General features: G+C 38.3%; 1 long non-coding RNA gene across 1 annotated transcript in view; it reads right to left on the reverse strand.

The window, feature by feature from the left end:
• Positions 1-983: 983 nt before the first annotated feature.
• Positions 984-25,345, reverse strand: part of LOC134739955 (uncharacterized) — a 194,382-nt gene continuing 170,020 nt past the window's right edge. Inside the window, exons 7-9 of the long non-coding RNA XR_010127117.1 lie at positions 2,906-3,135; positions 1,839-2,169; positions 984-1,523 (exon numbers count right to left, since the gene is read on the reverse strand). This is a non-coding gene — a long non-coding RNA (uncharacterized LOC134739955). The remainder of the gene's footprint in view (positions 1,524-1,838; positions 2,170-2,905; positions 3,136-25,345) is intronic.

Genomic DNA, 25,345 nt, shown 5'->3' on the forward strand with positions numbered 1-25,345 from the left:
ATACAAAAATAATGTCTAACTTTTAGTTACTTCTAAGTACTAAAGCCAACTCTCCTTGCCTTGCAGGCTTCTGCGTCTCTTCTCTTCCCAAGGCTTGAGAAAGTAGGTGCCCCTGTGGAGGCTCAGCCCCATTCCTGCTCAATGATAATGCCACTTTGTGAGTTTCAACCATGTACCGCCTCATAGGCCTCTGTGTCTGTTCTTCACTTCAGTTATGAAACGCAAGCATTTTTATCTCCACACTATGCTCTCCCTTTTTATAAGCTAAGTAACTTGAAGCTGTCACACAGCTAGTACAGTGCAGAGATAGGACTGAAATCTGGGTCCAAACCCTACACATTTTCCAACCACACTGCCATGGGCCAGCAATAAGTTATCCTCACTGTCACCATGCTCCCACGTGGGTGCCTGTTTAAGGTATCTGGGTTTCGGCCTCATTTGTGTGTTTTGGTTCTATGCATTACGGAAAATTGGGACTCTTTCTTTGTCATTTTTTTATAACTTGCAGAGTATTTCAGGCATATTTTCTCCATATCCCTGTCCTTCACTTTTCGCCACCAAGGGCTACATGGTTCATGAAAAGTAGTGATAACTGTTTTTTCATCCTGAGTCAGGGACCCTGCTGAGTCCTTTAAGGTCATTGTCTCATTTACTCTTCACAGCTACCTTATACAGTATGTATGTGTATATGTGTGTATAGATGTATGTATATAAGTACACATTGTAACTATTTCAGGATGGAGGAATAGAAGCTTTAACATGTCAAGTAATTTGCCCAAGGCCATGCAGTTGGTAAAGCTATAGAGTGAGGATCTAAACTTAGGTCCACCTGAGTCCAAATTGCAAACTTCCAGCTACCATGCTATACAGCCTCCTTCTCATGCCTCTTCCCAGGGACAAGAAACCAACCTTTAACTCGAACAGTGACTAGGGCCTTCCTGGCCCAACTGCCTTCATATTGCCCATTATTGTGTTTCACTTACCTTCCTAGGTTTGAGGTCACTTCTTAAGATTTAGGCCCAGTATCCAAGTTTAGCATATTGATCTTCTCCCCATGGTGCAGAGTGCTCTGTATAGCAGACTAAGGCTTCCTTCAGTACCTGCAGGTGAGGCTGAGCACCAAGGATCTATCCCATCAAATGTGTAGACCTAGGGTCTCTTCCACTCCGTTTAGTTTTGCATGGATATACCCAGACCATTTTTATATGAAGAAATCCTCCCTTTCCAAACCCCTTATTCCAACTTGCGAAGGAGTCAAGTGGGAAAAATTCCAATGAACGTTGTGAGTTGACTCTGTGTTCGCCACAGTTCTTCCACAGAGAAATGGGAAGTGAGCCTGATCATCTCCTTTCCCAGCCCATGCTCTCCTCCTGCTGCCCTCATCAGCACAAAGCCCATTCTGCTGGACCTGCTGTGCATACATTTCTCTAGAAGGTTGGCTTCTTTAGGACCATAACAGAGACTTTTTTGTTTACGTCTTGTGCCTCCTGCTCTGCAGCTCAGAACTGGTGTTCAACAAGTACCTGTAGATGCATAAAAAATTAAAGAATAAGGACAACATGAAATACGGGCAAAAACAAAAGGCACAAAGTCTACTGCTGTCTGTAGTTTTACAGTCAGCTTCTTTAGTAGCCATAGGAATTACCCACATATCCTCCCAACATTGACTTCAAGAAATGAGAGAGCAAGAGAAAGAGAAAAGAGAAATTGGGAGAGAATGAGATTTTTATTTTCTCTTATCAAAAAGGCCTATTATACAGTCTCTCTCTTTATCCTGCAAAATCCCTAGCCATAACCAAAGCACACTCCCCAAACCAGACCCTATCCAATGAACCCACATGAATTGCCATCTTTTTTCAATCATCTTCTTGCTTCTGTATATTCCTTTCCCATTTCTTTTTTAAGGCCTTTCTGCTTTTCATCTAAATTAGGCCCACCAGCAGCTTTTCTCACATAGTAGATATGGTTCCTAAAACGATCAGTAGAAATCAGAGCTCTGTAATAGGAATTATAGGTTGACGTCATTTTAGGGATCCCTAATTTTTCAGGTCTGACTCTCCTCAGCCAGCATCATTTGTCATCATTTCAGTTGAAAGGTTCTCTGCTCCAGAGCTTCCACATTTAATAATTAGTGGTCTGTAAAACACTTGAGAGCACTGGAGGAGTTCTCTGTTGAAAGGAAATACAGGGATTAAAAATAGAAAATCATTGCCCTTCCATTCTTGAATCTTATAAGTGGGAATCAAAGCGACTTGGCGGTTGGCAGGAGGAGTTGTGGGAAAGCACATTCTAGGGAAAGGGCAATGGTGTCGGTAACTGATAAGTGGAAATTCCAGTGAACCAAGAATTATCTAGAAAATTATTTAGGGATGTAGGTATCAAGCCACATTTTGAGATCCTGATTTAGAAGTCCTGGGATCAGGCCCAGAAATCCGTTTTTAGGAAGCATTTCCAGACAACTCTGATTATAGTCAGAAGACAATACTTTGAGAATCACTAGAGCATAATATTGTAGCACAGTACTTCTGAAGCTTCAATACACTTGAGAATTGCTGCCCCTCCCCATTAAAACTTGCTAATATATAAATTCCAAGAGAACCTGATTCCAAAGGTCTAGAGATCTAACAATTTGTTATTTCTAACAAGATCCGTAAACCATACGTTCTAACTGTCACTGATACGATGCAATAGTTCTCAAATTTGGCCATATAATGAATCACCTAGGAAGTTTTAAAAAAATAACTGATACCTTGATACTACCCCCTAAAGACTCTAATTTAATTGGTCCTTAAAGATTCTAATTTAATTGGTCCTTAATCTAAACGTCAGGATTTTTTTTAATTTCCCAAGTTATTTCCATGTGAAGCACACAAATGTCTCTCACATGGCAAGTTTTATTCAGTACCTGCTGTATTGGTCAGACCGGTTAGCTGCTGTGGCAATCTAAATCTCAGTGGCCTACCACCAGAAAGATTTATTTTTTGTTTACACAAAGTTTAATGTGGATGTCTCTGTTGGGATGGTTTTCCAGGAAGCCCTCCTCCAAGCTATGACTCAGAGACCCAAGTATTTTTCACTTTGTGGCTCTGCCATCTTCTGGTTCTGGGGTCATTTTGGTATCATCTGGCTAAAACCCTGGGGGAAGAGAGAAAGAGAAAGGTGGTTGAGATTCTTAACAACCTCAGTCCTTCCATCAGCCTGAATAGTCACGTGATTGATCTAACTGCAAAGGAGACTGAGGAAGGTGACGTAGCACATGGATATAAGTGAGCATTAATAGTTTCTGTCTCTTTGGCTGTATTCCAGGCACTATGCTAGATGTCAGAAGGTGATGCAAAGAAGAATGTAAGCCATAATGCTGAGTTTAGAATTTTGTTTTGTTTTATTTTTATAGCAATCAACCCCTTTGGTCAACTCAGCAAGTACTGAGTATATCTCACATCAGCTTTGCTTCTGGAAACTGAGCGGTTATCATCATTCTTATCTCCATTTGGCCCCAAATACTCCAGTTCAAAAATCAGTTTGAGTAAAGTCCATTAACAGAGAATAACTCAATGCAGTAGGATGTGTCAGCTAGCATATGACTCTACTAAATCTACTTTTCCGTTTTGGCACTTCATGGTACAGTCTTGAGCTAGACCCCTGATTTCCATATCAGCAAAACAGAAACAATAGTCTTTTTCTTCCAGAGTTGTTTTGAGAATTAGAAAAAAAAAGTGCTAATTATTCAGTAGGCCCTTGATATATGTGCACTATCATATTCTTATATATTGCATTATTACATATTCTTATATTATTATTGAAGAATTCTTACAACTGCTTCATGGGTTTCCTCCAACAAGACTTCAGATCCTTGACAGCATGGACCATAGCTCACAATTTTTTCATATACCATAGTGCTTGGTAAGTGATGGAAATAGAAAAGTTCATTTATAAGCACTTACTGAGTTGGGTTCACTAGAGGCAAGTCTGAGAGCCTGGGGCTGGCAGCTGTCTTAGAAGTTTCCTGAGAACTATTGTTCCTAAGATGGGCACTCCTATGAGGAAAAGTACTATAAAAATCCCCAAGGAACAAATGTGGTAAAGTGTAGCTCTTGCAAAATGACAGCAATTTAAGTTTCATGAAAATGTCCACCCTTAATTATCTTCAAAATGATCTGGGGTTCAGACTTCCCCATTAGTTCTAATCAGCCCTTCGCTTTTAACATTGAGCAATTACTTAACAAAAAAAGAATCCCCAATTGTGGACTCCATCATTACAACAGCCCATTTTATAGAGAAGGATCTATATTCTAAGAAGGTAAGTGCCCACATTCACAGATGTCTAAAAGTGGAAGAATCAAGACTCAAGTCCCATTTTCCTGCATACAAGCCATAGGTATCTCAAACTGGGGATGCATCTACCCTCTAACAGTAAACAGTAGTCAGCACAAGTGTGCCAGGATAAAAATGGTACACCTTCCCGAAATGTCAATTAAAATATTAAGGCATTTTGTATATACAGAAAGACAAATATATTGTGAGGTAGAATGCAAATTTTCCATAATATATGATCACAAAGAAATTTAAAATTTGTGGTGGACTGCTTTCGACAATGCCACTAGACCCCTGGGGCCACTCATGTTTGCTTCTCAGGAAACACGTAAGAAGAACTGCCCTTCTATGTGCCATAAAGGGCCATTATGAAATGCCAAGTAGAGCCTATTATTTGAGCCCATTACTGGAAATCTGTCTGTAAAACTCTGTTCAGATGCAATAATGATTTAGGCAGGTCTGACTTCCCAGAAATGAAGGGAAGTGCTGAAAATAAATAGAAGATAATAAATCTCTTAATGGGGCAAAGGGGAAAAATAAAGCAAATTATGTTTTATCTGGCAAAGATATCATGGTCATTTTTTTTTTTGTAATCTTCATTTTTCCTTTCTGTAGACAGTTAGTTCAAAATTAAAGAAAATTTGGATTACAGCTTGTAACACGGTATCCCAGTTGAGCCTAACCTGGGACACAGAAAGTAACCATTTGCAGAAACCAGTGGGCCAGTGACCACTCTAGTCATTTATTTATATAAATGCATAAATATAAGCTATGTGAGCTATTGCTGGTACAAGGACATCTGAGTTGCTCCTCCTCTATGTGGGCCCTGGGGGAATTAGCTACAGAAGGAGCAGTCGCTAAGAGCAAAGGAGTTTCATTTATCTCTTATCTAATTTAACCTTATTCCAACTTGCAATGCAGAGCTCTAGTAAAGCAGGCTTGTGATAGATAGCTTTCCCTAAAAGCCAGTGAGGGTCTCTGCCATCCCCTGAGCTCACATCCAAATCTTGTAATTTGACTACTCCTGAGCTTACTCCATGATACTGGAGATAGAAGAAACAATGCACATGTTCAAAATGACATGAATGAAAAATGAAAATAAAAAATAAAGAACCTCACATATCTTTTAATAGAGAGTAACCCTACCCAGTCATGCAAGTGACCCTGTTTATGTCCTGAAATGAGAATTTGATTACCCGTTGCTCCTCCTACGTGTTAAAGGAGTTAGAAGACAGGCAGGATAGAGATGGGAAGAGAGACCCAATCTCATGAAGAAGGAAATTTTGGACACAAATTTGAGTGCTAAGGACAGAAATTGGAGGGATGCAGATACTGGGAAGTATTTGTTTCGGGGTGCAATAGTTCTTTTATCCCCATTCCCACTTTTGCCTCCATCTTCCGTTTTTGAGCTCAGACAAGAATGGGGCAAGAAATTAAACTAAACTCATTGAAGAGCATGTGAGACTCTAAGCGTGATCAGGACCACTTTGGGGTCCAGGGCCACGAGAACTGAAATGTGGAATTTGTGAGAAACAAGAGAAACATTTTTATCTGACCCTCACCCTCAAACTACCAAAGACCACAAATATGAGATGCTCAGGTCCAGGAGCAATAATTCCTAGTGTAGTGGCTGAAGAGCAGGGCATTCCCCAAAAAACACATAGATGCTAAAACAATGGTGAGGCCCTTTGGCACATAGGATGCAATGGAGAATTAATGGACTCATTCTCGAACACAAGTAAAACGTCTTTAGAGATTAGGAAAAATTGTTGAGAGAGCTTTTGAGAGCTGCTGATAATGATGAACACGTGTGTAATTTTGTAGTTTCAATTTTTTTTCACATATCTCATTTGTTTCTCACAATCACCCTAATAGGTGTGACAAGCATTGTTAGTATCCTCATTTTGCAGACGAGAAAACTGAGTCTCAGAGTTTAAGCAAGCTGCCCAAGGTCATTTGTCTGGTAAGCGTCAAGGTTGAGAACTCAAAAACAGGACTTTTAGTTCTAAATTCTTTACTTTTTCCACTGGAATATATTGCCAGTTTGGAGTTGTGACAGTTCAGTTAACCAGTCCTTAAAAAAATATTTTAACAAAGCTGACTTAACATCAGGGAGCTGAAAGGAATTCAGCACTGGGCCTATGGGGAAAGGAAGTTACAAAAATCACAAGGCTGACCAGAGCTTAAGCCCAGATGAAGAGAAAGGTGCCATCTCAGGATTGCCATGGCCTGCTCATTGAGAGTCCAGAAAAGACTGCCAAGGCTAAGAGACCAAGGGAAGCATGGAAGGTAGGAGCCAGAACTGCTCTCCAGGCATAGTAAAAGAAAACAACAACAAAAACATGGTGCTGAGGCTAATAGAAGATTTCTGTAATTCAGAATGTAGAGTATCTTTGTGCTCCTTCAGTTATTTTTTCTTAGGTTGATGGAATCCCTGGGTAAGAAGAGTGGAGAGAGGAGAGTGCATTCTCTTCCTGAGTCAAGACATCAAGGTATCATGTGGACAAAGGGCCTCATCTCCACCATGTGCACATTACATGTTTGGCTTATATTCTCAGGTGCTATAAAGGAGGTTGGGGGAATGTACCTAGAGTAAATACGGAGTAAATAACTTAAAAGATGATAATTTAGACCAGGGGATGGTAAAACTTTTTCTGGAAAGGGCCAGATAGTAAATATTTTCGGTTTTGTGGGCCATATGGTTTTTGTCACAAGTACTCAACTCTGCCATTAGGAACAGGAAAGCAGCCATAGACAATATGTAGATGAATGGGTGTGGCTGTGTTCCCATAAACTTTATTTGCAAAAACAGGTGGGGTGGATTTTACCCAAGGGCCCTACTTTGCCAACTGCCAAGTTAGAGAAAAATCGTATCTACTTAAAGCCTTTGATAGGATTCTCATTTCCATCTATGAATCAAGGTGGAACACTGGAAAGGGTACATGATATAATGTTGGCTATTTACTATCAAGTTTTATAACATTAAAATATTATTTACTACCACCATAAGAATTGCATTTCTATAATTATTAGTTAAGTATTTTTCAAGACATTATTTTAAAATATTTCCTATGAAATGCCTCATTTAAGACTTTTCTGACAGAGTTTAGTATTAGAATACAAATGTTTTCCATCATAAAACTTACATGTTTTCTTCTGTCAGTGGACTCAAATATTTATTAGACATACCTCTTCATCCTTATTAGAAAAGTTTTAAGAAAGTTTTATGCTTAATTCTAATAATCTTATGACTTTAATGGTTAGCATACTTTCCTTCTCTGTTTTGTTTTTACCTTCAATCTTCCTTTCTCTCCCTCTATCTATTTCTCTCTTTCTCATTTCTATTTCATTGGTCTTTTTTTCTTAAATCCACCTTAGATTTTTACAAAAAAGGAATGAATTCCAAATAAGCACACATAATACTACGGAAAAACATTTCAATTCCAAATAAAGAGAGCCAACAGAAATGTAAACCCAACTTGACAAATTAAGCCCTGTCAGGACCAAGGAGGGATGAGATTATTTTGAAGAAGAGGAACACGGTAAGAAGACTTTCTCTATCAAATATCAAAATTTTCTAGAAATTTTGAGTAACTGAAAACTATGGTATTGGCTCTGGAAATAGAGAAAAGATCAACAGAATAGACAAAGTAGTCTAAAAACAGATGAAAATGAATGGAAATTTGGTTATGACAGAGGTAGTAACTGATTCTCCAAACAGAAAGAAAAAATCAGATTAAAAAAAACTTTTGGCCAGGCATGGTGGCTCATGCCTGTAATCCCAGCACTTTGGGAGGCCAAGGAGGGCAGATCACGAGGTCAGGAGATCGAGACTCTCCTGGCTAACATGGTGAAACCCTGTCTGTACTAAAAATACAAAAAATTAGTCAGGCATGGTGGCGGGCGCCTGTAGTCCCAGCTACTTGGGAGGCGGAGGCAGGAGAATGGCATGAACCCGGGAGGCAGAGCTTGCAGTGAGCCGAGAGTGCACCACTGACTGCACTCCAGCCTGGGCAACAAAGCGAGACTCCATCTCAAAAAAAAAAACCTTTATTTTAGGTACAGGGATACATGTGCAGGTTTATTATATAGGTAAATTGCATGTCACAGGGATTTGGCGTACAGATTATTTTGTCACTAAGATAATAAGCATAGTACCTGATACATAGTTTTGTGACCCTCACCCTCCACCCTCAAGTAGGCCTCAGTGACTTTTATTCCCATTTTTGCGTTCATGTATACTCAATATTTAGCTCCCATTTAAGTGAGAACATGTAGTGTTTGTTTTTCTGTTCCTGCATTAGTTCACTTAGGATAATGGCCTACAACTCCATCCATGTTTCTTCAAAGGACATAATCTCATTATTTTTTTATGGCCAAATACTATTCCATGGTGTATATGTACCACATTTTCTTTATCCAGTTCATCACTGATGGACATTTAGGTTGATTTCATGTCTTTTCCATTGTGAATTCTGCTGCAATGAACATACATGTGCATGTGTCTTTGTGGTAGAATGATTTATATTCCCTTGGTATATACCCAGTAATGTGATTGCTGGGTCAAATGGTAGTTCTAAGTTCTTTGAGAAATTGCCACACTGCTTTCCACAATGGCTAAACTAATTTACATTTCCAACAGCAGTGTATAAGCATTCTCTTTTATCCACAGCCTTGCCAGCATATCCAACAGCAGTATTGACTTTGTAATAATAGCCATTATTTTTTGACTTTTTAATAATAGCCATTCTGACTGGTATGAGATGCTATCTCATTGTGGTTTGATTTACAGTTCTCTAGTGATTAGTGATGTTAAGCATTGTTTCATATGCTTCTTGGCCACGTGTATGTCTTTCTTTTGAAAAGCATCTATTCATATCCTTTGCCCACTTTTCAATGGGGTTGCTTGTTTATTGCTCATTCAATTGTTTAGGTTCCTTACAGATTCTGGATATTAGGCTTTTGTCAGATGCACAGTTTTTCAAATACTTTTTCCTATTCTACAGGTTGTCTGTTTAATCTGTTGATAGGTTCTTTTCCTGTGCAGAAGCTCTTTAGTTTAATTAGGCCTAATTTGTCCATTTTTCTTTCTACTGAAATTGCTTTTGGCATCTGTATCATGAAATCTTCGCTGAAGCCTATGTCTAGAATGGTATTTCTAGGTTATCTTCCAGGGTGTTTATAGTTTTAGGTTTTACATTTAAGTCTTTAATCCATCTTGAGTTGATTTTTGTATACGGTGTAAGGAAGGAGTCCAGTGTCAATCTTCTGCATATAGCTAGCCGGTTATCCCAGCACCATTTATTAAATAGGGAGTCCTTTCTCCATTGCCTCTTTTTCTCAGCTTTGTTGAAGATCAGATAGTTGTAGGTGTGTGGCTTTATTTCTGGGCTCTCTGTTCTGTTCCATTGCTCTATGCATCTGTTTTTGTACCAGTATCATGCTGTTTTGGTTACTGCAGCCTTGTGGTATAGTTTGAAGTTGGGTAATGTGATGCCTCCAGCTTTGTTTTTTTTGCTTAGGATTTCTTTGGCTATTCAGGCTCTTTTTTGGTTCCATATGAATTTTTAACTCTTTTTTTTTTTAATTTTGTGATGACTTTCATTGGTAGTTTCATAGGAATAGTATTGAATCTGTACGTTGCTTTGGGCAGGATCACCATTTTAACAATATTAATTCTTCATATCCATGCGCAAGAAATGTTTTTCCAGGTGTTTGTCTCATCTTTGATTTTGTTGAGCAGTGTTATGTTATTCTCGCTGTAGAGAACTTTCACCTCCCTGGTTAGCTGTATTCCTAGGCATTTTATTCATTTTGTAGCTATTGTGAATGGGATTTTTTTCTTGATTTGGCTCTCAGTTTGGACATTATTGGGTATAGAAATACTACTGACTTATGTTCATTGGATACTGAAATTTTGCTGAAGTTATCAGATCTAGAAGCTTTGGGGCAAAGACTGTGGGGTTTTGTAGATATAGAATCATGTCATCTGCAGATAGAGATATTTTGACTTCTTCTTTTCCTATTTGCATGCCTTTTGTTTCTTTCTCTTGCCTGATGCTATGGCTAGTCAGAACTTCCAGTACTAGGTTGAATAAAAGTAGTGAGAGTGGGCATCCTTGTCTTGTTCTGGTTTTCAAGGGGAATGCTTCAAGCTTTCATTTATTCAGTATAATGTTGGCTATGGATTTGTCATAGATGGTCATTATTTTGAGACCTTTTCCTTCAATGCCTAGTTTGAGGGTTTATAACATGAGGGGATGTTGAGCTTTATTGAAAGCCTTTTCTGCATCCATTGAGATGATCATGTGGTTTTTGTTTTAAGTTCTGTTTATTTGGTGAATCACATTTATTGATTTGTGTCTGTTGAACCAACCTTGCATCCCAAAGATGAAGCCTTGATTGTGGTGGATTATCTTTTTTATGTGCTACTGGATTCAGTTTGCTAGTATTTTGTTGAGGATTTTTGCGTCAGTGTTCATCAAGGATACTGGCTTGAAGTTTTCATTTTTTGGTGTGTCTCTGCTAGGTTTTAGCATCAGGATAACGCTGGCCTCAGAATGAGGGAGGGAGGAGTCCCTTCCCATCAATTTTTTGGAATAGTTTCAGTAGGAATGATACCAGCTCTTCTTTCTACATCTGGGAGAATTTGGCTCTGAATCCATCTGGTCCTGGGCTTTTTCTGGATAGTAGATTTTTTATTACTGATTCAACTTCAGAACTCATTATTGGTCTGTTTAGGGATTTTATTTCTTCCTGATTCAATCTTGGGAGGTTTCATGTTCCTAGAAATTTATCCATTTCTTCTAGGTTTTCTAGTTTGTGTGCATAGAGGTGTTTGTTGTCATTTCTAAGGAATTGTTGTATATCTGTGGGGTCAGTGGTAATGTCCCCATTGTTTTTTCTGATTGTATTTCTTTGAATCTTCTCTCTTTTTTTATTAGTCTAGCTAGGACGATATCAATCTTATTTATTCTCTCACAGAACCAACTCCTGGATTCATTGGTCTTTTGTATGGTTTCTTCTGTCTTGATTTCCTTCAGTTTAGCTCTGATATTGGCTACATTGTATCTTTGTTTTTGAGATGGAGTGTCACTCTGTTGCCCAGGCTGGAGTGCAGTGGTGTGATCTCGGCTCACTGAAACCTCCACCTCCAAGGTTCAAGTCATTCTCCTACCCTAGCCTACTGAGTAGCTGGGACTACAGGCATGTGTCACCATGCCCAGCTGATTTTTTTGTATTTTTAGCAGAGACAGAGTTTTGCCATATTGGCCAGGCTGGTCTCAAACTTCTGACTTCAGGTGATCCACCCACCTCAGCATCCCAAAGTGCTGGGATTACAGGTGTGAGCCACCACACCCAGCCTGTATCTTTGTTTTAATTCGTTTCAAAGAATTTTTTGATTTCTCCCTTACTTTCATTGTCTACCCAAAAGTCATTCAGGAGCAGGTTGTTTAATTTCCATGTAATTATGTAGTTTTGAGCAATTTTCTTAGTATCAATTCCTATTTTTATTGTGCTGATGTCCAAGAGTGTGGTTGGTATGATTTTGGTTATTTTGAATTTGCTGAGAATTGTCTTAGGATTGATTATGTGTTCAATTTTAGATGTGCCATGTGCACATGAGAAGAATGTATATTCTGTTGTTTTTGGGTGGAGAGTTCTGTAGATGTCTGCTAGGTCTATTTGGTCAAGTACTGAGTTCAGGTCCCAAATGTTTTTGTTAATTTTCTGCCTCAGTCATCTGTCTAATACTGTCAGTGGGGTGTTGAAGCCTTCAAGTATTATTGTGTGGTTATCTAAGTCTCTTTGTGGGTCTTTAAGAACTTGTTTTATGAATCTAGGTGCTTCTGTGTAGGTGCTTCTGTGTTGGGTGCTATGTATTTAGGATAGTTAACTCTTCTTGTTGAATTGAACTCTTTACCATTATGTAATGCCCTTCTTTGTCTTTTTTGATCTTTGTTGGTTTAAAGTCTGCTTTTTCTGAAATTAGAATAGCAACCCCTCCTTTTTTCTGTTTGCTTGGTAAATTTTTCTCCATCTCTTTACTTTGAGCCTATAGCTGTCATTGCATGTGAGATGGGTCTCTTGAAGACAGCATACAGCTGGGTCTTGGTTATTTATCCAACTTGCCACTCTGTGCCTTTGCTTGGGGCATTTAGCCTGTTTACATTCATGGTTAATATTGATAAGTGCAGGTTTGATCCTATCATTATGTTGTTAGCTGGTTATTATGCAGACTCTTTTTTGTAGTTGCTTTATAGTGCCAATGGTCTATGTATTTGAGTGTGTTTTTGTGGTGACCAGTGGTCTTTCCTTTACATATTTAGTACGCCCTTAAGTGTTCTTGTAAGGAAGGTCTGTTGGTAATACATTCCCTTAGCATTTACTTGTCTGAAAAGGATCTTATTTATCCTTCATTTATGAAGCTTAGTTTTGGTAGATATGAAATTCTTGGTTGGAATTTCTTTTCTTTAAGAATGCTAAATATAGGCCCCAAATCTCTTTTGGCTTGTAGGGGTCTCCTGAAAGTTCCACCATTACCTTCATGGAGTTCCCTTTGTAAGTGACCTATCCCTTCTCTCTGGCTGCTTTTAGATTGTTTCTTTCCATTTGACCTTGGTGAATCTGATAACTGTGTCTTGGAGATATTTGTCTTATATAGTACTCATAGGTGTTCTCTGCATTTCTTGAATTTGAGTGTTGGCCTTTCTAGCAAGGTTGTGAAATTTTTCATGGAAAATAACCTCAAATATGTTTTCCGAGTTGCTTGCTTTCTATCCCTCTCTTTCAGGGACACCAATGAATCATAGATTTGGTCTCTTTACATAATCCAATATTTCTCAGAGATTTTGTTCATTCTTCTTTATTCTTTTTTCTTTATTTTTGTCTGACTGAATTATTTCAGAGAACCAGTGTTCAGGCTCTGAGATTTGTTCCTCAGCTTGGTTGATTCTGCTAATATTTGTGATTGTATTATGAAATTCTTGAAGTGAGGTTTTCAGCTTAAATCAGTTTGGTTCTCCCTTAAATTGGCTATTTTGTCTTTCAGCTCCTGTATTCCCTGGATTGGGTTACAACTTTCTCTTGAATCTCAATGATCTTCATTCCTATCTATATTTTGAATTATATTTCTGTCATTTCAGATGTATCAGCCTAGTTAATAACCATTGCTGGGAAACTAGTGGAGTCATTTGGAGGTTAGAAGACATTCTAGCTTTTTGAGTTGCCAAAGTTCTTGTTCTGGTTCTTTCTCATCCGTGTGGGCTGATGTTCCTTCAATCTTTGAAGTTGCTGTCCTCTGGATGGAGTTTTTTGCTTTCATCTTCTTTGATGTCTTTAGAAGTTCACCTGGAATAATGTGGGTTCATTCAACTCTCTTTGTTTCTGGAAGATTTTAGGGAGCCAAGTATCAGCTCAGCACTCCAGGGCTGTGTGCTGTAACTCTTGGGGCTGGTACCAGGCCACTGGCTTTGTTCTCTGGCCTGCTGAGATTAGAAATCTGCTGCACTGGAGGGGTGAAGGTGCTCCCCATCTGCTGGCCAGAATGGATGCTAGTGTGTTGGGTGGTGCTGATGCATGCTGCAGGCCAAAGTGCTTTGTCAGGGCAAGGGAAGTGGAATCCATGCTTGCTCACTCATGCTGTCAGCCACAGTAGTGTGGTTGCCTGCATATATGTCAGCTGGGGCAGGGTAACAGTGGGAGAAGGGCTGTGATGTTCCTGAATACTGCTTGCACCAACAGTCGTGGAGTTTGGCAAGGACAGGAGTAGGGAGTTGGTTGGGCCTGACTTGCTGGTGTCTATGCTTGTACTCACTCCAACAGAAGCAGTAGTAGTAGGAGTCTGGCATGTTCACACCCACAGCACAATGGAGGCAGGGCCAGTATCTGTGCATGCCTTCACGCAGACAATTGCAGTATGACCAGGTGCCCATACGTCAGCAGGGTAGGGAGGGGATGTGGTGCATACTTGTGCTGATGATAGTGGCACAGTAGAGTGTGTGCACCCATGCATACTGGTGAGGGAGGGGAAGCAAGGTCCACATATGGGTGTGTGTCAGCAAAACAGTGGATGTTGGCTGTGTGTGAGTGTGTGCTAACAATGCAGCAAGGTGGTGGGTGGGGGGTTTGGGGAGGCTGCAGTGAGTGGTGAGTGTGGGTGGGCTGGTGTGTGTAGATGGAGGCCAGTCTGCTGGAGGTCTCCCACGGTCAAGTGAGGTCTGCCACTGAAGGAGTTATGATGAATGCCCCTGGGAAGCACCCTGGTTGGGCATCCAAGATTGTGCTGCAAGAAGGTGTGGCCAGGCTAGGGCCCTGGGAGAGGCCAGCAGACAGGGGTCACTCATATCAGACTGACTCTGTCTCACAAGCAAGACTGCCATGGCTCAGTGCAGGTTTGACAGTCCCTCTAAGGCTTAAATCTCCTAAAGGAGCATGGCAGGCCTTGGGCAATGTGCATCCCTGCCGATGCTTCATCACAGATGTTCCTGCACCAAACCTCTGGGTTCTGCACAGGCTGGAGTCCTGCCCTTACCACCACTCTAAGTAGCTCTCCCTGCTAGCTCTCCATGGGGGTTATGGGGTTTCCTGCTGCCTGGATTCCAGAGATCAGTGGCAAGAGCAGGCCACTTCTAACCTGTTCAACTCACCCCTTTCCCAGGAGTTGCAGGGGGCCAGAAACAAGTCCTGGTGCTTGGTAATCCTGTACAGGGTTCCCAGCTTCCTCCCTCTTCAGCCCAGTGTCTGCATCATCCTTCCATCCGCTCTCAATGCCTTCCCTCCAAAGATCTGCTCAGAGTGTACCAGTCTTCCTGACATCTCGGTCTCTTGGTGGGAGATGTTCCTCCTGGCTACTTCTAGTTAACCATCTTGGCTCCTCTTCTGAAAGATCAGGGATTAGAATTGCTCCAGGACCCCTGGCACATATAATGAAGACACCCTCTTTCTACAGGGTCCTCCAAAAATCAGCTTTTTACCTTATAAAATATATAAATTAAAAATTCCAAATAAATTAAAAACTAAATGTGAAAAAAGTAGAAATGTTTAGTATATAAATATATGATATATCTTTATGACATCATGGTAGGGAAAAAACCTTAAACATTATAAAAGCAAAAATCACAAAAGAAAATATTGATATTCACTCCATTAACTTTAAACTTCTCTCCATCAAAAATATCACAAACAGGCCAGGCACAGTGGCTTATGCTTATAATCCCAGCACTTTGGGAGGCCGAGGTGGATGGATCATTTGAGGTCAGGAGTTTGAGACCAGCCTGGACAACATGGTGAAATCCCACCTCTACTAAAAGTACAAAAATCTGCTGGGCATGGTGGCGGGTGCCTGTAGTCCTAGCTACTCCAGAGGCCGAGGCAGGAGAATGCTTGATCCCAGGAGGTGGAGGTTGCAGTGAGCTGAGTTCACGCCACTGCACTCCAGCCTGGGTGACAGAGCGAGACTCTGTCTCAAAAAAATATATATATAATATACACATATATATATACATACACATATATATATAAACATATATATACATATATACATATATACATATATACATATATACATATATACATATATACATATATATACATATATACATATATACATATATACATATATATACATATATACATATATATACATATATACATATATACATATATACATATATATACATATATACATATATATATACATATATATATGAAACAAAAGGAAAAATAAAACATTAAGGATTAATAACCAGAATACTTAGATATTCTACAAAACAATAAAATTAATAAATATCAAACCATGTAATAAATAAATAAACAGCCTTACTAGGGGAACAAAACAAAGTATATATAACTCACAGAAAAGAAAAAGCAAAGACCATTAAACATAAGAAATTACACCCAATGTCAATATTAATTTAAAAAATAATAAAACAAGAGATATCACTTGGATTGACAACAATTTTAAAGACTTACAACACCAATTTTTGGCAAGGTAGTAAGAAATAGGAATACACTGATGGTGGGAGTCTATATTGGTACCAACACCCTGGAGAGCAGTTTAGAAATTCCTAGTAAAGTGGAAAACATATACACATCAATGGCCAAAAATTTCACCCATGGATATCAACCCTAGTGCAGCAATTCTCAAAGTTTGATCTCTGCACCAGTATTTGCATATCCTGAGGGTTTGTTAGAAATTTAGATTCTTGGGCCCACACATTCCATCTGAATCAGGAGGTCTTGGGGAGGGGCCAGCAATCTGTGTTGTCACAATCACTCCAGCTGATTCTATTGCACAACCAAAGCTAGAGAAACCTTCACACATGTGTTCCTGAAGACATGTACAAGAAGGTTCATGGAGGCATTGTATGTAATCACAAAAAAAATATGAACCACCCAGCTGATCCTCTCAAAACAATGGAAACATAGGCTGCAGTAATCAAAACAGCAGAGTACTAGTACAAAAATAGACACATAGATCAATGGAAAAGAAGAGAGAACCCAGAAATAAAGTTCACATCTACAGCCAACTGACCTTTGACAAAGTCAACAAAAATAAGCAATAGGGAAAGGAATCCCTATTCAATAAATAGTGCTGGGATAGCTGGCTAGCCATATGCAGAAGAAGGAAACTGGACCCCTACCTTTCACCATATACAAAAATTAACTCAAGATGGACTAAAGATTGAAATGTGAGACCTCAAACTATAAGAATCCTAGAAGAGAAGCTAGGAAATACCATTCTGGATACCAGTTTGGGGAAAAATATTATGACTAAGTCCTGAAAAGTAATCGCAACAAAAATAAAAATTGACAAATGGAACCTAATTAAACTAAAGAGCTTTGCACAGCAAAAGAAACTATCAGCAGAGTAAACAAGCAACATACAAAAAGGGAGAAAATATTCACAAATGATGCATCTGACAAAGGTCTAATATCCAGAATTTGTTAGAAACTTAAACAGTTGATGTTAAGAACTTAAACAATTGAACAAACAAACAAAAAACATTAAAAATGGGCAAAAAACATGAACAGACACTTCTCAAGAAACACAGACATTTGGCCAACACACATATGAAAAAATTGTCTAAATCACTAATCTTCAGAGAAATAAATGTAAACCAAAACTGCAATGAGATACCATCTCACACCAGGCAGAATGGCTATTGTTAAAAAGTCAGAAACAATAGATGCTGGAAGGCTGTGGAGAAAATAGAATGCTTATATACTGCTGGTGGGAATGTAAATTAGTTCAGCCACTGTGGAAATTGGTCTGAATATTTCTCAAAGAGCTTAAAACAGAAGTACCATTTGACCTGGCAATGTCATTACTGGTGTTTACTCAAAAGAAAACAAGTGATTTTACCAAAAAGACACGTGCTCACATGTTATTCACAGCACTATTCATGATAGCAAAGACATGAAGTCAACCTAGGTGTCCATCAGTGGTAGATTGGATAAAGAAAATGTGGTAAATATACCTCACGGAATACTACACAGCTATTAAAAAGAATGAAATCATGTCTTTTGGAGCAACATGAATGCAACTGGAGGCCATTATCCTGAGCAAATTAACACAGAAACAGAAAACGAAATGCCACATGTTCTCACTTACAAGTGGGAGCTAAACCTTAGGTATTCATGGACATAAAGATGGCAACAATAGACACTGGGGGCTGCTAGAGGGAAGAGATAGGGAGAGGGGCAAGGGTTGAAAAAATAACTACTGGCTATTATGCTCAATACCTGGGTGATGGGCTCATTCATACCCAAACCTCAGCATCATGCAATATACCCTGATAACAAACCTGCATGTGTATCCCCTGAATCTAAAATAAAAGTTGAAAAACATAAAAAGAATGAATAATAAACTCTGCTGTATTCATTCTATGGATTGTTTTATGGCTATTGGAATGAATGAACTAGTTCTGTCTATCAGTAAGGATAAAAATTCAAAACCAACATTGAATTAAAAAAATCAAATGACAAAAGATTACACCTTATGATGTTATTCATGTACATTTTTAAACTGAAAAGAAAGGTAGATACATTATTCATGTATTTAATAATTCATTGTAAAGTACCAAAACCCATAAGAAGATGTCACACCAGCATCAGAAGGATGGTTACTTCTGGCAGAAGAATGGGGAAGTGAGGCAAAGGGACTAATGAATTATGTAGAGGTTTAACTAGATCTAAAGTAGTTTTATATCTTATGAAAATTCTGAAGAAAACATGGTGAATGACAGCATCATTTAAAATTGAGTAATGGATCCATGGAAGTCGGCTGTTATTTTTTGTACCTTTTTCTTTTTGAAGTATTTGATAATTTTCACAAATATCTTAAAGATATAATAGCCTAGGAAAAAAAAAAACCCAAGACTGTAACATAGGCAAGTGTTTTCTTAGATACTGCCAGTGCTGCTTCGTGTGCATTCCACGAATATTAAATGTCAGCAAAGGTCTCCGCAATCCCTGAGATTACAAAGAATTATTTCAAACCCCAATCCCATAGCTTGTGAAATCCTAAATAAAAAGATAGATACACAGTTCCTTCAGCTTTTAATTTCTTTCTTTGTTTCCTCATGGAAAATCTATACTACCTATAGACTTAGGAAAATATCTCGATTCAAATTAAGTTTGCCTTTAAATTTCTTATCTAGGAAATTAAAAGAAAAAAAATTAAAGACTTAAAAACAATGGATGCAGTGAAAAGTGGTAATAATTAAAACAGATAGAATAATTGGAAATCTATATACAGAATAGCAGGACACATGTAGAATACCAGTCAATTGTTTCTTGCTATGAAAATACTCAATAGCTATGGAGACAAGACCTCCACATACTGCCATTTGTAGGATACACCCAATGAAATGGATGGCTTCCCATAAGGTAAGTACAGTTAAAAGACCACAACTCAACAATCTCCAGCCCCAAATAATTCAATTTATTTCTTTTTAAATCAGTTTTATTGAGGGATCACATACAATAAAATTCATCAATTTTATATGTAAAATGTGATGAGTTTTGACCAATGTATATGATCATATAACTACTACCACAGTAAAAATACAGAACATTTTCATGACCCCAAAAGTTGCCTCATATCCCTTTGCAGTTAAATTTTTCCTCTAGTCCCTGGCTCCTGGCAACTATTAATCTGCTTTTGTCACTAGAGGTTTTGTTTTGTTTTGTTTTTGTTTTCAAAAATCTCCTACAACTGGAATTGTATGGTATGTATTTTTTATTCTTTCACTTAGCATAATGTTATTGAGATTCATTGATGGTGTTCCCTGTATGAGTAGCATATTCTTTTTTTTTTTTTAATGTCTGAGGTGTATGCCACTATATGGATAGGCTACAATGTAAAATGTCTTAGTCTTAGATATGAATGAATCAGCTAACACTTAAGAAAAGTCTCCTATATTTAAAAAAAAAAAAAAAAAGAGGAGGGGCAACTATAGTAAATGAAAGAGGAAGGCAAACATAGAAGAACAAATAAATCAAGGGAGAGAAAAAAGCTTTTTAAAAGATTTTAATGCATATTATCAGAGAGATATGAGAATTTTTTTTCTCTCTTACACAAGAAAAACATACTTTCAGAAAGGAAAAATTTGAAAAAACAAGAAACCACTCTCAAAATTTTAAATACTATTTTTAAAAGGAAGTTTGAAAGGTAAAAAGTCAGATAAAGTAAAAGAAATTTCCAAAAAAATAAAAATACAGGAAAATCTAAGAGATGGAATATTTAAAAGATTAATGAAAGTGGTCTAATATCCAGTTAATATTAATCCCAGAATGAAGGAATGGAAAAACAAAGAGAAGAAAATTATCACAGGAAAATGTCATGGAATTTAAGGACACAAAATGTCTAGATTGAAAAAGACTCATTGACTGCCCAGGATAAGGAATGAACAAACACCTGCAACAAAGTGCATCACTATGAAATTTCATAACATGGATGCTAACAGAGAATACCTGAGAAGCTTCCAGAGGAAAAAAAATAAAATCAGATTTAGTGCAAAGGGTCAAGAATAAAATGACATCAGACTTCTCATCAGCAACACTGTCTTCAAAATTCAGAGGGAAAGGGAAGTTATTGACTAAGCATTCTAAAGTCAATGAAGCTATTAGCCAAATGTAGAATAGAAAGAATAAATGCAAATAAGCAGAAAATTAACTTACCATGTTCTCTTCTTGGTAAGCCCATTAGGACTTGTCCTAATGCTGGGACTTTGGTCCTAGTGCTCTAGCAGTAAAATAAGAGAGAAAGGGCAGGGACGGGAATTAATTTCAGAAAAAGAAGGCAAAGAATCCATCCCAAAAAAATCAAAACTGAATTCTTAGGATAAAACCCAGTCCAGTTGGAGAAGGAGGACTGAGACACTGAAAGGCAGATTGTAGGAGAAAGAAATTCGATAGAACAATTAATATGACGAACATTTGAAAATGATTAAAATTTTGTGGCAAGCAAAAACTGACCCAGTTAGACACTCCAGGAAAAACAAAGTGCTTTATAAGAAAAAGATGAAATTCTGGTACACTATTTGGCTCAGCAGTAAACAATATTTACAAATTATGATGATACAATTACTGATTATGATTTAACACAATTAAAATGTCATTGATCATCAAGAAATTAATAAATATTGTGCAAAGTAGATTAATCAGGACATCAACTTGTATAGGAATAGTATTTAGAAGGAACCGATAAGAGTTAAAAACGGTTTCCAATGGAAAGATACAACTGGGATATGAGGAACGACTGGGCCAGCAACTGCTGTATTCTAGTGTACACGTTATAGTGTTGCTTGATTTTTAAATATGGCGTATATTATTCTTATAAAAATTCTAATGTTTTGTTTCAAGTTATACCAAAATTTGGGGCTGCTGGGGGAGAATGATCCTTTAAAATTAGTTACAGAACAGACTTTAATGTTTAATAAGAATCTTTACAATAATAATAAATATTGATTGAGTGCTTCTAAATTTCTAGACCCTCTTCTAAGTTTTCTATGTGTATTCGCTGATTTAAAAGAACAAAGAAATTTACTCTAGGGCCTCAAAAATAGGGAAGACACACCTTATTTAAAATTTAAAAATTCTGATGTGTAAAGCAAAAGGGAATCTGGTCTTCTTTTTACAGTCCCACCTTCATCTAGCCCCTAGCATTTAGTATCTGAACTATAAAAAGTGTTCTAGTTGCCTGATCCCCAAACTTCCCCTTTTTCAATCTATTTTACACAGGCTACCAGACTAACATTCCCAAAACACTATGTTGATTTAGTTGCACCTCTGCTTAAAAGTCATCAGTGGCTCCACTTTATCTAGCGAATAAAGTACAATCTTAGCATGTCATTTAAATTCTGCTGGGGCTGCTTTCCAACTGTCTTCCTTTTATAGTTTCAAGTTTCATCAAACTAGTCCTTTTGTAAATATGGACTAGTTACCTTTCTCCAACATGCTTTGTGCTTTGTACTCTCTTATGTCATACCTTGCACCTAAAATGCTTCTGCTCCCCCAAAACTCACTTAACAAATTGATAACCCATTCTTCAAAGTGCAGTAAGGCATCTCAGGCTCTATCTACACTGCCATCCTCAATCACAAAGGCAGAAATGATTTCTCCTTCAACTGCATACCAACGCCAATGATGATCAACCTTAGTTTCTCTGTTGGCCATCTCCTGGCCAATTCTATGCCCTGCTCAATGCCACTGACTGCATCACAGATTTTCCCTTTAAGTTCTTTCCTGTTCCCTTGCTGCTCTAATGCTGTGTCTCCGACAGTAGCTGCATCCATCCATGGCCACAGGTCCCAAATTGTGGCCTCTCTTTGTGGTTCCAGTTCTCCCTGGGCTCTAATAACTCCATTTGACCATTGTTCTTTTAGCCCTAGAGTGACAATGGTTACCCACTGTTGCTGTTGTCTTTTGCGTTAATTTTTCCTTAACCCTATCTGCATCTCTGCAAGCAGACTCATCGTCAAATTCATAAGCCTGTGAAATAGAACGCCGCTAATGAGAAAGAGCTAGATGAACCATCTGGAGTACATTCTGCGGCCCGCCAGGACTCTGGCCCATATGACATTCATCTATCTCTCATTGCCTTCTATCAAAATATAAGTCGGATTTACCCAAAAACTATGAGTTTCCTAAGTAAGGAGACTACACTTGACTCATCTTTGCTATTTAGGTGTCTGGTCATAATAGATTTTCAATAAATGATTGGGAAGTCAATGAATCTTAACGTGCCTATTTAATGCACTTCCCAAAGATCTGGTAATTACCAGTTCCTGAACAGGAGATTTTCACATAAACTTTCTGTTCTTAGATGTCACTCTGATTAAGATTATTAAAGGAACACAGCCCTGACAACAGTGAACAAAGGGGGGGAAATAGATGATTCTGAGAAGAGAGCACTTTGAACCAGAGATGTGTGAACCCAGAAGCATTTTGAGATTGGCATCATGTCTTGAACTAGTTTTCAAAGGAATCAGACTTGGCCAAACCCAAAGAGAACTTTGCCAAGCAGTTTTCCCCTTAATTTTTAAACCCATGTGTATTTTAAGGGAAATTCAATCCATATGTTTCTGATTCATTTACACTTAACTCATCAAAATGTTGTTTTGTAAGAGTTATTTGATGTCCCAGTCTTTTGAGCTTTTGTGCAGAAATGCCTTCCCCCTCTTATAAATAAAAACCTTTTGGCAAGTCACACACAAAAATTGATCCCTGAAAGGTTCGAAGTCATTTCAAACCTCAAGGCCCACAACGTTCCAGTGATTCCTTACTGGATATGATAGGACTCCTATCTCTGTAGAAATCTGAGGGCTTTTGCTGAAGAGACACAAGGTTGCACAAGGATGGAAGTCTGACCTAGCAAAAAGACAAAGAGAATTTTAAACTCCAAAGTGGGAGAACAGGCATGTAAAGTGGTAAAGAGATGAGAAGAAGCTACAAATCAAACACCAAAAACAGAGAGACAAAGAGAATAAATGAAACAATTTTCTGTGTACAGAAGTTCAAAGACACGGCAGGGAGAGAGGGAAATATGAGCAAATATATGTCATGGAACACATATATCAGAGCTCTCAGAATCCTGTTTTAGAAAACCAAATGCCTTGGCCATTTGGGAAGCAATTATGAGAATGTGTTATTAATTACTTAGTTGTGCCTGTTTACTTGAGCAACAATAGTTCTCGCTATGGATCCTGCCAGCTTGCCTGCTTGACTTCTATCACCAGTACTAATATTATTTCAATAGGCCCTTCATTTTTCTTTATTCATATCCATAGCTGAACATATACATATGCAGTTCTCATACCACTATCCTTCAAAGCATCAAAGAGAAGTGGATATTTACAAGCACAGATGACCAGAAATTGGGCCAGGTCATTGATGCTATTCATTAATATCTCTTAACAATCCATGATGCTGTTGCCCAGGAAACAAAGCCAAGTCTGTATCTTAGATCTCAAGTTCTTCTTTTATAAAATGCCTTACCTAAAATGTCATAGAAATAATAAAACTCAAGAAAACATAAAGCACTCTGCAAAGACAAGGGGGAACAAGAGTAGTTCAATTGAGGGTTTAAATGTGAATAACAATGAGTGTGGGCCTTAACAAAATGCCTGGAGAAAACTTGAGTATCATTTCCTGGGTTGACGTTCTCAAAGGAAAGAAGCTCCAAAGGGGATAAATGAGAGACTATTTTAAAAAAAACAAAATTCTGGCAACATAATCACTTCTGTTTTCAAGTAGAAGTGAAGGTGGAGACATCTAAAGAAGAGTGTTTTTTCTAGTTTTTTTAAAATGAGCTTACAATTTTTTTTTAAAAGAGTCCACACAGGCCTGAAAGAGTGGCTTCAATGGAAAACAATAAAGAAAGGCCCAAGCTTGCAGAAACCTGTTTATGAAATATGAAAGAGCTTTAGCAGCTATCTTGAGAGAATGGGGAACAAGGAAAACACTCCTAATTGGAGTTGCAAATCAGGTAATGTCTGATATCAGCTAGAAAACAGAATTATCTGCCCTATCAAACAGAATGACACTGTTGATTTGTTGTATTCCCCAACTGGAATATGAGTTCCTTCATGATGAGGTCTTCTTTGTTCCCCACTTCAGATGCAGAGTAACTAGTGCATCTAATTCAGGCTTAGTATATATTTGGAGAATAAAAAAATTGATGTCAAATGAAAGACTCTGCCATGTGACTATCTCCATCTCTGCTCATTCTCTCCACATATATGTAACCTTCATCCAGCAACGTGAAGGCCATTCTATCTCCTTCTATAGCAAATAAGGCCAAGTCTACACATCTGTTCGCTCACTGTCATCCTAATCACACACCTTATCTAGTTCACTGCACCTTCTTTCCTTCCAGCTCCATTTCACAGAAGTGGATGGACAGCTGGTAGAAACTTCCTAGCCTTGTCTGCACCTATTACTCCTACACCTACCCCTCCCTAAAATACTTTCTTACTTCCCATCTTTGGTTTTGTGCCAATTTAAAATTGAACCAGCATTATCCAACCCTCACTGAGATGTTCCTTACAATCGTCTACTCCTCCCTAATGTCACCTCTTCCTGAGAATGCCTCAGTTTCTGCTTCCTGCTTATTACCAGACACTCTTGCCCCAGTTATCCAACGTGCTGTCTACATCCTTTCCTGCCTCAAGACAGCCAATGCTGGAAGATGCTATGAGGCAATGCCCTACAGCAGCAGTAGTCACACAGCTGCTCTCTAAGGGAGAGGCACCTCCAAACATTGAGAAATTACACCCAGGGCCATTAGGGAAACGAACAGGCAATCTGCAAAAGGTCAGGCCAAGCTAACTTCATTTCCTTTTCTAATTAGTGGATGGATAGCACGGATGTATCGTGATTTAAGCAAGGCATTTGAAATTGTAAAATCAGAATCAGCGGAGACTTTATAGAAGTGATGCTCAACACTTGGTTGGGGGTGAACTCCACTGAGAATCTGATGGATGCTGGGAACACTATTCACACAAGTTTATCGTACAATTTTGGA

This window comes from Pongo pygmaeus, chromosome 7 (assembly GCF_028885625.2).
Source record: "Pongo pygmaeus isolate AG05252 chromosome 7, NHGRI_mPonPyg2-v2.0_pri, whole genome shotgun sequence".
Taxonomy (NCBI): Eukaryota; Metazoa; Chordata; class Mammalia; order Primates; family Hominidae; genus Pongo; species Pongo pygmaeus.